Source organism: Phyllostomus hastatus, unplaced genomic scaffold, assembly GCF_019186645.2.
Source record: "Phyllostomus hastatus isolate PE091 unplaced genomic scaffold, TTU_PhHast_1.1 phas_scaffold_182, whole genome shotgun sequence".
Taxonomy (NCBI): Eukaryota; Metazoa; Chordata; class Mammalia; order Chiroptera; family Phyllostomidae; genus Phyllostomus; species Phyllostomus hastatus.
This window is the reverse complement of record NW_025334013.1, coordinates 18250439-18264846: the sequence shown is the minus strand read 5'-3', so window position 1 is coordinate 18264846 and position 14408 is coordinate 18250439. Positions and strand designations below refer to the sequence as shown.

The following is a 14408-nucleotide window of genomic DNA, read 5'->3' as shown; positions in this document are numbered from 1 at the left end:
TCAACCAAGGAGGTAAAAGATGTATACTTGGAAAACTACAGAACACAGAAGAAAGAAATTAAGGAAGATACAAATAAGTGGGAGCATACACAGTGTTCATGGATTGGAAGAATTAACATCATTAAAATGTCCATACTACCCAAAGCAATCTATAGATTCAACACAAGCCCTATTAAAATACCAATGGCATATTTCACAGATCTAGAACAAATACTTCAAAAATTTATATGGAACTAAAAAAAAAACTCTGAATGGCCTCATCAATCTTGAGAAAGAAGAACAAAGTAGGAGGGATCACAATACCTGATATCAAACTATACTATAAGACCACTGTAATCAAAACAGTCTGGTCCTGGCATAAGATCAATGTCAGTAATCAGTGCCAGTCTGGTACAGACACATAGATCAATGGAACAGAATAGAGAGCCCAGAAATAAACCCATGTCTCTGTGGTCGATTAATATTTGACAAAGGAGTCAGAAGCATACAATGGAGTAAAAATAGCCTCTTCAATAAATGGTGTTGGGAAAATTGGACTGGTACATGCAAAAAAAATGAAACTAGACCATCAATTTACGCCATACACCAGAATAAACTCAAAATGGAAAAAAGACTTAATTTTAAGTTGTGATACCATAAAAGTGCTACAGGAAAACATAGGCAGCAAAATTTCAGATATCCCACTCAGCAATGTTTTTACTGCAATACTCCTAGGGCAAGGGAAAAAATGGGGAAAAAAATAAACAAACGGGACTACATCAAATTGAAAACGTTCTGCACAGATAAATGAAAAGGGAGCCGACTGTATGGGGAAACATATTTGCCAATGATACCGCAGACAAGGGTTTCATCTCCAAAATATATAAAGAACTCATACAACTCAACACCAGGATGTCAAACAAGCCAATTAAAAAATGGGCAAAGGACCTGAATAGACACTTCCCCAAGGACATACAGATGGCCCACAGACATATGAAAAGATGCTCAACATCACTAGCCATCAGAGAGATGCAAATTAAAACCACAATGAGATACCACTTCACACTGGTCAGAATGGCCATCATTAACAAATCAACAAACAGCAAGTGCTGGTGAGGCTGTGGAGAAAAGGGAACCCTAGTGCACTGTTGGTGGGAATGCAGACTGATACAGCCACTGTGGAAAACAGTATGGAATTTCCTCAAAAAACTAAAAATGGATCTGCCTTTTGACCCAGCAATTTCCCTGCTGGGAATATACCCTAAGAATCCCGAAACACCAATTCAAAAAAACCTATGCACCCCTATGTTCATAGCAGTGCCCACCAGTAAATGAGTGAATCAAAAAACTGTGGTACATTTACACAATGGAATAATACACAGCAGGAAGAAAGAATGAGTATCTTTTGAGATAGCATGGATGGAACTGGAGAATATTATACTAAGTGAAATAAACTAGTCAGTGGAAGACAAATACCATATGATCCCACCTATTAGAGGAACCTAATGAGCAAAATAAACTAATGAGCAAAATAGAACCCCAGGCAGGGAAACAAGGAACAGACTGGCAGAGGCCAGAGGGGAGGAGGGAGAAGGATAAGGGTGGAAAGAAGGGGAAGGGCCTAGGCAAGGAACAGCTACGAATGACCCACGGACATGGACAACAGGGAGGGAAATGACTGTAGGAGTGAGGGGTTGGCTGGGAGGAGGGGATCAAAGGGGGGGAAACTGGGACAACTGGAAGAAAATAACAGTAAAATATTTAATTAAAAAAAAGAATGAGCTATTGATACATGTTACCACATGGATAAACCCTGAAAATGCTATCGTAAGTGAAATAAGCCAATCACAAAAGGCCACATATTATATGTTTACATCTATGTGAAATATCCAGAATAGGCAAATTTATAGGTTGCCTAGTGCTGGGGTTGAAGACTGGGAAAAGACTGAAGATGGGATTGACTGCTAACGGGTGTGGGATTTCTTTTGAGGGAAAAAATGTTCTAAAATTAGATTGAGGTGATGGCAGCAAAATCCTGTGAACATACTAGAAAACAATGAATTAATATACATTTTAAATGGGTAAATCATATGCTGTGTTCATTATAATCTTAATAAAGTTGTCCAAAAAATGCCAAGGTCAGAACATATGTAAGTCATCTACAAGCTGGATTTTAAAGAAATTTCATTTAAAATAATAATAATAATAATACTTTCTTATTCATTAAGTGTCCACTACATTAAGCATATATTATTTCTAATCTTTTCAGCAATTCTAAAAGGTAGGTTTATGGTGTTAAATGTTATATAAGTTTAACAGATGAAGAAACTGAGAAACAGGGAAGATAAGTGACTTGCCTAAATACACACAGCTAATCAGTGTCAGCCAGGACTCTAAACCAGAGCTGTGACTACAAAGATCTTTGACCTTGTTACTCTTTTCCTATCTTAGAAACAAGCTCAGGAACTTTGTATCGGTAGCCTAGTTCTATATCGCCTTCCGGAATTAATCGTCTGTGATACAAAGGACACCTCCTTTAGCATTTAAACTCAGCCTGCTCAGGGCAGCATGTGCTCCACCTTGATCACACCAAGGTCTGTTTATCGCCGCTGTCCTCAGCCAAACTTTGGACCTGGCTAAGTGCTTAGGATCTTCTCAAGCAAAACTCTGAGATAGAATTACAACAAACTGAAGGATGGCTCCTTAGGTATCAAATGTTGTTAAGAATCAAAGAATGGGAAGGGAATGTTTATTGAGAGCTATTTTGTACCAAATTACTGAACTATGATTAGAGATTGTATGATCTGAGGTAAATGATTACAAGGAAACCCCCTCCACATCTACCCCAAATCCCTGTATTGCTTGTGTTTCTCTTCTGTGAATAGTATTTAGATACTGTATAGGTAACTGTGGTCTCCCCTAAGGGTTGTATAGACATAGTGTTGATCACAAGAAGAAGTGAGTCCTCTCTCAATTATAACCTCAGGTTAGCAATTTCCCAGCAATGTGCAAGAGATACAACAATCATTTGCCTCTTGCACTCCCCTAACTGGGGGCCTGGCTTCCAACCCAGGCAGGTGCTCTAACCAGGAATCGAACCACTGACCTTTTGGTTCACAGGCTGGCACTCAGTCCTCAATTCACTGAGCCACAGCAAGCAGGGCTAAAGGCGAGTTTTATCTTGTGAACCAGATTACACAGGAGCGTATTTGTAACTTTGTGTTTATTTCCCTTTTGTATCTCTGAATCTTTAGTAAATACAAAATGTTTCAGCCTGGCCTCAGCTTGTACAACAGGGGTATTAAGAGAAGACTCACCTCTGGGACAGAAAAGTAAAGAGACAGCAACACTCCCTAATGTCAGCAAGGTATTCCCCCGGGAAGGCGAATCTTCGGGAACAAGTCATTGCTGTGAACTCCAACTATTCCCCCCCATGTGAAATATCCCCCTTCTAAAGCCGATTCTAGAAGATCTTGACTTTTATTTATTAAGAGAGAAAGCCGTTTTTTCCTACCAAGATTGGACCTTACTGTAAACCCAGATGTATTTGATCCCAAATCCATAGTCTTATTGGCTGCTATATCACATTGACTCTGAAACACTATAAATAGAAAACTGTTCAGGAAAAGTATGGGAGAGAATTATTTAAGAGAAGGTGGAAGAAGGTGGAAAGAGAGGGAGGGTGGGAGAGGAAAGGAGGAAAAGAAAGGAAAGGAATGGATTTTGCCAAAGCATAAAAACTCATTGTAGACTGAATGTCAAAGATGGAAATATTTTCATATATGCATTTAGCATAAATGGAGAACAGTACCTGATATACAACTAGCATTTGTTATGTTTAAATTCCCTTCCTTAGGAACGAAGACAAGAGGCATGTAGAAAAATGCTGTCTTGCCCTGCCCACATGGCTCAATTAGTTGAAACACTGTTCCCATACAACAAAGGTTGCAGTTCCATCCCCAGTCAGGGCACAGACCTAGGCTGCCCATTCAGTCCCTGCCCAGTTAGGGCTCATACGGGAGGCAACCGATCAATGTTTCTCTCTCACATCAATGTTTTTCTCTCTCTTTCTCTCCCTACCCCTTAAAATCAATAAACGTATCATCAGAAGATTTAAAAAGAAAGAAAAAGAAAAATGCTGCTTTAAGCATTAGCTTTTGAAAAAGTTCAGGTGTAATGATATTAGAACAGATATCCGACAACAAAAAAACACTCCACATTTCCTTACTGAAGGAAAATATTCTTACTTACTGAAAATATTCTGTAGGTAAGAAGAACCCAGAATTGTGGCAACTATAAAAGTTATACATCTGTTCTCTGTTTTAAACAAAAAGGAGAACACACCATCTCACTTCTCCAATGTTTAAATGCAAAAATATATACTAAGTCACGACTTCATTAAACTGCAAAACCATTTGCTTTCTTATTTACTTTAACACAATAAGGTATTGTCTTAAAGTAAATCTTCTGCTAAGTCACAACGGTTCAAGGCACTTCAGACTTCAGGTGGCTCGTGTACAAGTTCTTCCGCAAAAACACCCTCCCAAGGAGCATCGGCCAAACCTCTTCCTGTTTTTCACCTTGTATGTTTACTTTCACATCTGCTGCAAAAGATAAAAGCAACAATGGGAACATCAACCACGTGACCCAGCCCTACCAACCCGGAAATGAAACTATAAAGCCAGAGCTGCTGTGGAATGGGTCTTTAGACACAGGCTTGAAGCTGTTATGTGTAAGTCTGAATCAAACCCAAAGATCACCACTAGATGAAACCATATACTGTATTTTATATAGCTATATTTATTCATATATAATAATCATATAGATACATAAATACCCAATTTAAGAAGAAAAAGGTATGGGTCAAGATGCAAAAATGATTGTTCTTAATCAAAGATTATTCTCCCCTATCCCCATGAGGTCAGATTTTATCAAAGGGAAAAGGGAACTAACATTTATTTATTATTTGGATGTGACAGGCACATTGCAAGGTTTATTTTTGTTTGGTATTACTATGTGTTCTGTGTGATGTGGGTATTATCCTCACTTTACAGAAGAGGAAACTGAGGCATAGAAAAGTACTTTCACATGATCACAATCATTAAGAAATCATTAGCTTTGGCCCTGGCCAGGTAGCTCAGTTGGCTAGAGCATCACCCCAGTACGCCAAGGTTACAGGTTTGACCTCTGGTCAGGGCACATGCAAGAAGCGACCAATGAATGCATAAATGAGTGGAACAACAAATCAATGTGTCTGCTTGTCTGTCTGTCTGTCTCTCCCCCATCTTCTCTAAAATCAATCAATCAATAATTTTTTTTTAAGAAAAAGAAACCATTAGTTTTGGCAGAAGGCCTGCATCCAGATTGCTCCTTCCCCACTTGCTCATGGACATATTCAGTAAAGTTCAGAAAATCGTGTAACTGAGGATAAATTATTTAACTTTTAACATACTACTTAAAACAGAAAATGGAATTGATCACACTCACTCCATGGGTTTGTGCAACCCATGGTTTGCACAGGGAGGTTTAAATGCAAAAATAATGGATAACATTTATCTGGTACCAGACACTGTTCTAAATACTTCACATATATTAACTCATTTAATCATCATAACAGCCTTAAAAGGTAACTATTTTTATCATCCTCATGTTACATGAGTAAACTGAGGTACAGAAGACACTGTACACAACTTGCCTAAGGTCAGCAGCTAGAGGGGCACAGCTGGAGTTTAAACCCAGGCACTCCAGCCCTGGAGTCCGCGCCTTCGACACCTGAGCCATACCTACAAGCACACAGCACAGGGCTTGGCTCATAATAGGTCATCAGTAAACACTAGCATTTTTCTTTTCCCTGGCACATAATACCACCCAGTAAATACTGGCTGCAATGTGTTAAACCCAGTAGAAGAGCCAGAACTCTAGCCCAGGTTTCACTCTGTCCTTCCCCATAACTACGTGTCTTCCTGTGACACAGCCCGTCTATTCCGAAGTATTTCGTGCATGCCCAGTCATCTCTGCTAACACCGGATCATCCAACTTCTTTAGGACAGGGGTCACGCTTTCTATATTCCTGTGCTCACATGCACTCCAGGGTCCTGCTCATTATAGGTAATCAATTAACATGTATTAAGTGATCATGCCATTGCTCTGCTCAAAATCGTGTCAAAAATGCCTGTCTCAGAAAAAAATGCAAAGTCTGGAATTTAGCCAACAAGGCTCTCCTCCGTGAACTGCCGCTTCTCCAGCCACAACCTCTCCGAACTCAACCCCTGCTGCTTCCCCCTAGCTCATTTCAGTCCCGTCCTGCCGGCTTGCTTAGTGTTTCTCAATCGCTCTGCACATGCCTCACCTCTGTGCATGTTGTCCTTCTGCCCAAAATCCTCTTCTCCAAATACCAGGCAGGACTCTGCTCAAGAGTCCCGTCGTCCGAGAGGTCGTCTCGGGCCACTCGATGTGAACTATCCGCCCCACCTCCCTCTCACTTTGTCCCCTCATCCTGCTTTCCCAGATCTTCACTAAAATTCTATGTTTTATCCCCGATTGGTACATTTGTTTATTATTTGTCCTCTCCCACTAAAATGTAAGCTCCATGAAAGCAGATATTTCTATTCTTCCTTTTATTATCAGATAACTTTATTCACTGCATGTCCTGATGCACTTAGCACAGCATCTGGTAACAGTAGACAATTGATAATAGTTATTAAATTAATAAGTGGTAGGTGTACTCGTTATTTATTGTTGTACAACACATTACCCCCAAAACTTGATGGTGGTAAACCAACAAACACTCAGTCTCTCAGTCTCTGCAGGTTAGAAATTCAGGCATGGCTTAGCTGGCTGCCTTTGGTGCAGGGTCTCTTATGAAGTCGTAGCCAAGCAGTCAGCCAGGTTTGCATTCATCTCACGGCTCTGCCTGGACAATCTGCTCCCAAGCTCTCTCACATGGCTGTTGTCCAGCCTCAGGAGATCCGTTCCCAGCTCGCTTACATAGTTACCGGCAGACCTTGGTTTCTCATCACATGGGCCTCTCCAGAGGCTGCTGGAACATTCACAGGATATGGCAGCTAGCGATCCAAGTGACAGGAAGAGGGCCAGAGAGTGTCCAAATGAGAGTGCCCAAGACAGAAGCCATCGCCTTTTGTAGCCTAATCTTGGAAGTGACATTCCCGCTCTGGTGTGCTGTACCCATTAGAAGTCAGTCACAGGTCCAGGCGACAACTCAAGGGAAGGGACTACACAGGGGCACAAATAGAAGAGGCAGGGATGGTTGGGACTATCTTAAAGGCTGCTTACCTCAGTGAGCATAATAAAATCTTTAAAAAACAAAAAACACACCTTGCCCTTTGGCCACCTGATATATTCTTTAGTGTATCTATTTAAACAATTCTATAATCATTATGTAATCATTCATCCCAGTGCTAGTCATTTCCATCTTACAAAACACCAAAGGGCATACACTCACTGTTGAACATTGCTTGTTACCCAGTGTTCATGAACAGCCCTATGAGAGATGATACCACTAGCAAGGATCAGTTAACAAAAAGAGCTTCCAGAGAAAAAAGAATTATTGAATAAATTTTGCTACATACATGACATCAATTGTTTAAAAAGTATGTATTAGATATTGGTTGATATTATAGAAATATTAATTTTCTTAGGTTTGATAACGTGGTATTGTGCTTATGTAGGATAACATCTTTATTCTTAAGAAAGGCATACTGAAGTGTTTTAGGAGTAAAGTGTCATGATACCTGCACCTTACTCTCCAAGAAAACAGGATACATGTACACACTTACAGAGAGAGGTAATCAGAAGCAGAGTCAGAATTGTAAACCAGGTCTTCAGTCTTAGTTATCCTGGAATTCACATTCTCACTATACCTCTCTCTGTCTACTGTGTCCCCTATGTTATGTATCTAGCTACTATACTAAGCAATATTTGTGTTTGGGGGGATGGGGAGGGCAACAAAAGATATGACATCGACCCTTTGCCCTCCAGAAGCTGACGGTCTTACTGGGAAATACAAACTTCATATGCAGTATAAAATAATACATGACAAATCTGGTGTGGAACAAACAAATGCCACGAGAATTCAGAAGAGGATTCCAATAAACCTTCAGAGAATAAAAGATCTTTAAAACCTCTTTCCTTTAGCAGGTTTCTTATTCTTGGCCTCCTTTCCCTTAAATACTTCTCCTTTATTTCCTTGGCACCGACTGACTGATTATTTCCTACCTAACAAAATTATCTGGAGACTATCTAAACATGAAATACATGTTTTGCCTGTTTGGAACACAGGATATGATTTTTTTAAATAAAATACTGTTTACATTTTTACTGGAAAAACCACTAAATATACGATCTGAATTTTCTTGCCTTCAGAAGCAATTGTGTTGTTTCAAGTCTTGAGGATGCCAGAAAGCTTGACGATTTAAAAATAACCTCACAAAGAGCTCATTTCCAACACCAGATGGAAAGAAATTACTCTAAAGACACATGTGTGGGAGGACATACATACAACATCATATGACATCATGCAAAGGGTTATATAGTTATGTAATACCATTAAAACTAGCAGGACTATGCAAGTAGTAAGTTAGCAACGGTATCAATTCTCTGAATCATTAAAAAATATAAAAGGGCAAGAAACAGCAAGTGGGCGGTAGCAAAAAAAAGCCTTCACTTTAAGCTGCCTTCCATGTGTCCCCGGTGCACACTGAAATGGTTGGCAGGTAAAATCTGAGGGCTTAAATCCTTCGAGCTCTTGACAGCTCTGCCTGTGTCCATATGGTCAGAACCCCGCGGAGGGAGGGCGGAGGAGAGGGAGGGAAGGAATTTCGGCAATCTGCACCAAGTGTATTATTAAGGTGAAACACTTTTCATTTGAATATATATAGAACATCAAATTGGTAAATTAAAATACACGCTTAACATATCAATTAAAAATAACACCTCTTTATAAGATATTTTATTTTTATAGTCAAAGATATACTGTTCAGCTAGCACTGTGTTAAAATGATTCTAATAGGGTTAGTTAATTTATGGAAGCATTAAGTAATGGCTAAACAGCCATTCATCACAAAGGAAGCTTGGCACAGTGCATCCATTCACAAATTACCGCAAGTGTACGTTTCTATTGCTCTTGTGGGTCGCAGGCTTAAATTTACCTATTTCAAAATAACCCTATGCTTTAACGTTAAATCACTGAGAGTTTCTCACTCAAGATTTTTAATCATAATTTTTTATGGTTCAATGTAGGTAATACCAAAATATAATCTAAAAGTTTTCTGAGTGAATATTAATGTAGAAAGAATCTAAACCTCAGTCTGTGTTATGTCCAGTGCTGTAACTCAGGCATATAGAGGGCCTACCGAAAGGTGATTTGGATTAGGATTATTTTTGTAGGGGGTAGAAGGCATAAGAGCAGTCAGGTTGCACTCATAAATCACAGTTAAATACAGGAGTGTATGTTATACCCTGTGTTCTCTTATTTTTCCCACCTATTTCCCACAAAATTTCCCACAAAAGAAGTTGGGTGGAAATTTCTAATTGGGCGGAAGTGACCCAAAGAGCCTTCAGCCATGGAAGGAAGGGAAGTAGCTTTAATAAACAATCATAGTTTAATCCATATGGATTTATCTTGGTGATAATTAAGAGATAACTACAAAATGAGAGATGGACTTAAATAATAAAAAAATAAAATAAGTAAGTACTAAAATAAACACGATGCCAGAATGGCTCTGGAATTTCTAAACAGAAGAGATTTTTAGGGGTAGCACATATACTTAGGTGACTTTGGGGAAGCTGGTGAAGACTAGGAGTAGGGTACATTAAAGTCTCTCTAAGTCGTATCTTGAGTTGTATTGGTCACACCTGTAGTATGTTGCTTTTCTTGGAAGTTAAAAGAGCTAGCCAATTTATTTTTGAATACTTTAAGATGGGTACAATCCCATTTAAATAAAAACAATTGGCAAAAATAAGTATAAACAGATTTTTTATCATAATCAGATTCTCCCACTAGACTTTCTAGAACCAACATTTGAAGTACTGTCAGTGAGGAAGTTAATTCTAAATAAGATCAACACTCAAAATAAAATATCGAGGTCTCCTTTCTAGCAACACCAATTTCTCAATACTGTTCATAGCTATAATTTTTTTCTTTATCCTTCTCACTGTGTATTCATTATATAGCAGCAAAGAAAATCAAAATACTAATTTAACCCAGTGTGTACACCAGAGTATTTGTTACATTGCATTTTTCCAAACAAATTATGGCCCCAATCATAAAAAGGACACAGAATAAACCATCAGTGGCATGCCAACAAATTTAAATAGACAACTAGCATACGTATTTGAAATCTGGCTATTCTCTAACTAAAAGCCATTATAAATGCAATGAATCAATTACCTTCCCATAATTCTACATAAATAAGGCCCATAACTGATCAATTCATCATGTTATCTTTATTAAAAATTTTTAAAGTGTCACCTTTGGGAGTAATATTCTGAGAAAAAAGCAAAGTTGTTCATTAGAAAAAAGTTATTAGAATTATTATTGTTTAGCTCACAAATAAAATAAGGTGATCGATTCCATGCTTGAGCAATAAGGGGAAAGCAATCCCTTTAGACATAGCAGTGAATCTGCACATCAATCTGCATGTGAACAACCATGAATCTGATGGGACTTTTGGAAAAATACACTGGCGGCACTTGGGTTGGCCTGCTCCTTAGACAACAAGGAAACACACTGTGGTCTAAACGTACACCCCTCTTGATTTCAGAACCAAATTCAGTTCCCAAGGGCCACTGCTATTCTAACGTTACAATACCAGATCACCAATATTAAGTTGGATTTGCGCATTCGGTATACAATGTAAGCAAGCCCGATCACTCACATCACAAATTACAGATGACGTATTTTAAATCACAGTCTACTGGTAAGCGTGTCACTGTACCTGCAGAGAATCCAAGAACCCCTTGACTGCTATTAGAAAACACATCTGACAAGCACAGCTGAAAGCTTTCTTAGGAACAGGAGGAAGGAATCCAAATAGCACGGGAAGCACGCTATCCCCCATAATATGAACTTGTTAAAAATTAAGAACGTTAGCTAAGGAATGAGCTGGAAGGCCAGCTCTGTAATTTGCAGAAATGTTCAATTCAAGCTGCACACAAGGAAACATCACACCGGTGAACTTTAAATGTGGGGCACAAACCTGACAAAACAGGAAAAATATGTAGGTCATATCTCAACGAAATACCACAACCATTTTTTTTCAGAGGCAACAGGAATCATTTAAAATCAGATATTAGAAGTGTTTCTCAAGGACAAAAGGAGGTAAGGTGAAAGACTAAATACACAAAGAGGGAGATTTGTGTATTATTTTGTTAATATTATGTAAGTTATTATATCATGTTATTTTATGTATTTTGTTGAGGATAAGCCTACTTTATTTTTAAAAAAACTTCATTTCTTTTTTCTTTTTTTATGAAGGCTTTATTTATTTGTTTTTAGAGAGGGAAGGGAGGGAGAGAGAGAGAGAGAAACATCAATGTGCAGCTGCTAGGGGCCATGGCCTGCAACCCAGGCATGTGCCCTGACTGGGAATCGAACCTGCGATGCTTTGGATTGCAGCCTGCACTCAATCCACTGAGCTACGCCAGCCAGGGCAGGATAAGCCTTCTTTAAAAGAACTCACCATATCTACAACTCACCCTGTAGGTTTACTCACTGTATCTACTGCTGTACTAAATACGATTTGATGTTTAGCAAACACCAAGGACCACCAGGAAAAAGAATGGAAGCCTAAGAGCTTTTCTTAACCTACCACCAACCACCATCCACCATAAGCGCCACACATACTGATGCAGCACGTAGGACCTAAACCATTTTAACAAACACCAGTTGAAGAAAATTCAACTGGCTGGCCCTACTAAGGAAGCTCCAAGAAAACTCAAAACAAAAAATTGTTCAAGTGCCTTCAACATAGGGAACTTTCCCCCACTCTTCAAATTACTAATAAGTTAACACTTTTAAGGTAAGAGAACTGAAACAGGTCAGGAGGAATATGCATACATGACAAGCACAGATGAAACCAGGTGGCCAAAGGACAGAGATGGGGAAGTATGGGTTATTGGTGAGCAGTTCTTTTTTGGTTGGAAAATACAAGTAATAAGAATACCTACAGAAACTGAGAATAAATTTGTGTTGTTTTAAGCAGCTCTCAAAAAGAATAGCCCTGACGGGTGTAGCTCAGTTTGCTGGATATCGTCCTGCAAAGTGAGGGGTCACCAGTTGGATTCCTGGTCAGTGCACATGCCTGGGTTGCAGGTTCAGTCCCCGGTCGGGGCACATGCCAGAGGCAGACAACTGATGTTTCTCTCTCACACTGATGTGCATCTCTCTCTCTCTCTCTCTCTCCCTCCCTCCCTCTCTCTCTCTCTCTCTCTCCCCCCTTCCCTTGCCTCTAAAAATAAATAAAATCTTTTTTAAAAAAATAAAAGGAGAATAAAGATGGAAGTGCAGATTGGGATCACACTGTACAAGGACTTACCTATCAGACATTCGGTATAAAACACTGGTATAAATGTTGAGAGGATTTTGGTGAGGCCTAAAGCTTAAAAACATTTATTTCTAAGCCTAAATTCAACTATACAAGGGGGGAAAAGTATAGTTTTATTACTAGAAGAGAAAGGAATCAGGTTAGCATGCTGAGCTTGGGTCTACCCAGCAAGTTCACTTTTAACAGTGGCAAAGATACTGTGCTTTGGTTTCCCCAGGGATATGAGTAATGCCTACCTTTATCTTAATTATAACCTGCTCACAGAAAGCACTCTGAATTAGCACCTTCATTCCAAGGCAATCTGATGTTCAGTCATTATACCCATATTTTTAATCTGTCATTTATTGAGTGCTTACTGTGTGCCAGATATGCTACTATATAGCCGACATGGGTTCTATTTATAACACCCCAAGAAACGATTTCATAAAACCAAAAATTGTACAGCTAACAAAGAACTTGTACATTTCCAATTTACAGAAAAGGAAAATGAAGAGTAGTTAAGTTTCCATTAAAAGTAAGGGCTAATGTTACACTCACAAAATTGGGATGAAAAGAAATATACAAAGGAGACATATATATCATAAGTTATCATAAGACATATATATAAGATATCTTAAACATGTGTGTATATACTTAATTAAAAGGATCAAACCAACTAAAAATCTTGCCAGAACTGAGAATACTGAAAGCAGTAATGACGAACAACAGCCTTGAGTACATATCCTCGAGTATAAATGCACTATAATAATATCCAAGATACAAGACATAACAGTTTCTTGCAATTTTCCCTAAAAACAGAAAGAGCAAAATAGCAGCTGTGAAATCACCCAGACTACTAAAAACAGCTCAGCATCTCTTAAAAAAAAAAGACACACACACACACACACACACACACACACACACACACACACCCCACTATCTCCTAATCAGCAATACATGCCAAAAACCGACAAGTCTCCACAGACTAGTCATTTATGGCAGGTTACAGTTAGAGAAACAACAGAATGACAGTCGCTATCATGTGGCCAGAAACCAATCCGTCAGCAATTTGTTTCACGTGAGATCACTTTCTCTCTCCAGAGAATGCCCGATGCTGGGAAGAACAAACCGGCTTTGGCAAAGCCCGCTCGGGAAGAATAGCCTGCTGATGAATCTTGGAGGGAGAGCCTCCATCCAGGCTCTCCACAGGTATTTAAAAAAAAAAAAAAAAAAGGCAGCCCAGCGAGCAGGAGGAAATACTTCCAAGGCGACAGATGCGCGAACTGAAAAAGGAGGTCACAATGCTGAGAGAAGAGATTTAACCCGCTGGTCAAGGGAACCGTGAAGACTAAGGGGGAGCGCGGTGGAGCCCTCCGGGCTGGCGAGTGGTTTAAACGATGCGGGCGGCTATGGCGGGAAGGCCTGCACGTCCTCGCAGGGCTCCGGCCCCCTCGGCTGGTGCCCGACTTCTCCAGGCAGCCGGCTGCCTCGCCACGAAGAAAGCACTCTGCAGCTGCACCCCACACCTTCGCCACCCGAAACCTGCGATTCTCCCCGCTAGCTTTCCTGCCAAGGCTCCTGCCCACAGTGCGGTGATTGACGGACCAGACCGCACCGGTTTCCCCGCGTCAAAAATAAACCCCAAGCCTAACTTCCAAACGCTCCCCCAGATCAGCCCCCGCCTCTCTCCCCTCTGGCTCGCCGCTTCCCGGCTCCAGTCCCTTAGCCTCCGCTGTGCGAGGGCGGGACAGCCCGTGTCCCCGGCCCGGGGCCTGCGGGGGGCTGGAGACAAAGAGGCTGCAGCAACGCTGCGGCCGTCAGGACGCCAGGACCGTCCCCTCGGGGACAGCTCCGTGCCCCGCCCCCGGTCCCCCCAGCAACCCGCTC

The 14408-nt window shown here is 40.2% G+C and overlaps 1 protein-coding gene across 2 annotated transcripts in view; it reads right to left on the bottom strand.

Moving 5' to 3' along the window:
* Positions 1-14408, bottom strand: part of EPB41 (erythrocyte membrane protein band 4.1) — a 166224-nt gene that overhangs the window by 132295 nt on the left and 19521 nt on the right. The window lies entirely within an intron of this gene.